Source organism: Triticum aestivum, chromosome 7A (assembly GCF_018294505.1).
Source record: "Triticum aestivum cultivar Chinese Spring chromosome 7A, IWGSC CS RefSeq v2.1, whole genome shotgun sequence".
Classification (NCBI taxonomy): domain Eukaryota; kingdom Viridiplantae; phylum Streptophyta; class Magnoliopsida; order Poales; family Poaceae; genus Triticum; species Triticum aestivum.
Window position 1 is genome coordinate 42830776 of NC_057812.1, and position 3207 is coordinate 42833982.

The following is a 3207-nucleotide window of genomic DNA, read 5'->3' on the forward strand; positions in this document are numbered from 1 at the left end:
GATGTCAAGTCGGTATTCCTCAATGGTGACTTGAAGGAGGAAGTCTATGTGCATCAGCCACTGGGTTTTGCGATTCCCGGCCAGGAGGGCAAGGTACTCCGCCTGCGCAAGGCCCTCTATGGCCTACGACAGGCACCTAGGGCGTGGAACGCCAAGCTGGACTCCACGCTAAAGAAGATGGGCTTCGAGCAAAGCCCGCATGAGGCCGCTGTCTACCGACGGGGCAGTGGAGGAAATGCCCTGCTGGTGGGCGTCTATGTTGACGACTTGGTGATCACCGGCACCAAAGATGCAGAGGTAGCGGCATTCAAGGAGGACATGAAGGCCACCTTCCAGATGAGTGATCTAGGGCTCCTCTCCTTCTATCTAGGGATTGAGGTGCACCAGGATCACTCCGAGATCGCGCTTCGACAGTCCGCCTACGCCAAGCGCATCGTTGAGCTAGCTGGGCTCACCGGCTGCCATCCAGCTCTCACTCCGATGGAGGAGAGGCTGAAACTGAGCCACGACAGCACGGGGAGGAAGTGGATGCTACGCAGTACCGACGCCTTGTGGGGAGCCTTCGCTACCTCACCCACACACGGCCGGACCTAGCATTCTCCGTCGGCTATGTCAGTCGATTCATGGAGCGACCGACGTCGGAACACCAGCAGGCAGTGAAGAGGATCATCTGCTACATAGCAGGGACCCTCGACCACGGCCTCCACTACCCTAGGTGTCCGGCAGCACACTTCGTCGGGTACAGCGACAGCGACCACGCCGGCGACATCGACACCAGCAAGAGCACGAGCGGGATCCTCCTTTTCCTTGGCAAGTGTCTCGTGAGCTGGCAATCAGTCAAGCAGCAGGTGGTGGCCCTGTCCAGCTGTGAGGCTGAGTACATAGCGGCCTCCACCGCCTGCACTCAGGCGCTTTGGCTCGCTCGACTGCTTGGTGATCTTCTCGTTCAAGACACCAGAACGGTGCAGCTCCTGGTGGATAGCAAGTCCGCCCTGGCCCTAGCAAAGAACCCCGTGTTCCATAAACGGAGCAAGCACATCCGGCTGAGGTATCACTTCATCCGCAGCTGTGTGGAAGAAGGGAGCATCGAGGCGAGCTACATCAACACCAAGGATCAGCTCGCAGACCTGCTCACCAAGCCTCTTGGGAGGGTCAAGTTCCTCGAGCTTTGCTCCAGGATCAGGATGATTCAACACTCCCACAAGACGACGTACAAGACTTAGGGGGAGAATGTTGGATAAGTCTGTGTACTAGGGTCTTTGTGGGGCTGCAGCACATGGTCCTTGTGGCAGTTAGGATAGAGTTCCTGACCATCAAGGACTGGCAGTTATTAGGATAGCATCTTAGACCAGCATCTTAGACTAGCATCTTTAGACTGGCATCTTAGTAGCATCTCAGCATATGCTTGGTTGGCTAGCAGCCTATAAGTATGTATCCCTAACCCCTCAGGTTGGTATGGCATTGCGTGAGAAATAAACCAACAAAAATTGTCCCAACTCTTCTAGTGTCATCCACAACTATCAATGCTCAGGTTCAAAGGTCTAACACAGCTAACTGGTTTGCATTCAGCTTCCGAGCGCCAACCGAAGGCGACAACTTCGAAGCATCCCCATGGGACATCTGCTCATCACCATGCTCATCGCTTGAGGCACTTGCATTTGCACTACTAACATGATCGATAACCTTCTGCATTGGCACCTGATCCTCAGAACACGTCTTACGTCTGCTCCTTTTCCATGGCACGGAATCGGGCTCCGGTTTCCTCATCAGACGACGCCAAGAGGAAACATCCCGGCCACCCCGCCCCCGCTTCGGTCGCCTTCAGGGCCAGCTGTAGACGACGCTGCTGGTGCTTCTCCCTTCAACAACCTATGTACAGGAAAGGAACATCATAGAGGTTAGGAAAAAGGATAGACCAATCCAAATCATTTCATTCGACTCCGCCCTTTATTCCTTCTACAATTAGCACATGCAGCTCCCCTGCATGATTCTAAGCATAGGGACGCAGGATGTATCCCAACAAAATTTCCAAAATATAGGGATACAGGGGGCACAGCTACCAACTTTTTTTCCTATCAAACCACAGAGAAACCTAGCCCGGCGTTGAAGAGTGAGCTTCGGTTCGGTTCGGTTCAGCCTAGCCACGCCGCGCGGCGTGCCCGAAATCGGCGGAGATGAGGGGCGCGGCCGTCGGGTGGTGGGTGCCCCCGCGTAGATCTTCATAGACCCGAGCAGAGAGGGAGGGTGAGAAGGACAGGGTGGCCGGCGATGTGGCGGCGAGGGAATATGATTATACGGTGGAGGTGGCAGCCCGTCGCCGGAGACGAGGTAGGCGGCGCTGCGACGGCGAGGCTCGAGGGCTTGGGTCAGGGCGCTGGTCTTGACGTTGTTGGGCTGCCGCGTTTTATCTGGCCAGGCCGAAACTCCTCCGCCTTGGACCCGAATACTTCCTGGGCCCATCAGTCGGCCAATATGGGTTTTTTCAGTAACAGGTTTCGTACTGCTTTGTTCGTTGCGTTTTTTTTTTCTGTTTGCAGTTTTTTTTCCGGTTTTGTTTAGGTACCCCCCATCCGGTTTTGTCCAGATATGCTCCCCCATCTGGTATTATGAGGATTCTAGAAGGTTCCATGCATGGGTTTTTTCAGCTTCTTGTTTTCACCTGTTTTGCTCGTTTTTCTTTTCTTTATCTTTTTTGTTTGCTCTTTCTTTTCATTTAGAAATCTAATATTATCTATACATAATATTTTTCAAAATGCAGTGAACTATTTTTTCAATGTATACTGGACATTTCTTTGATTTACGATGATCACTTTTTTAAATATATGGGAAACATTTTTTTATATATACAGTTAACATTTTCTAAATACACACTAAACATTTCTTTATATATGTGTTTAATAAGACTTCTAACATACACATTGAACATTTATTAAACACGAACTGAACATTTTTTACTATAAGATGAATATTTGTTTAGACATAAAGTGAACATATTTAAAAATATTTTTATGAATTCTTTTTTATACATTAAATTTATTTTAACAGTATATTTTGTATAAATATATTTCCGGACATTTTAGTTAATATAGTACTATATATACTATTTGCACAAAAAATAGAAGTCATGCACAGTGGAGTCCTCGCCATGCCACGCCCCGAAGTGTCAGCGAGAGCATTGATAGACTTTCAAAACCTTGGCACCTCCCC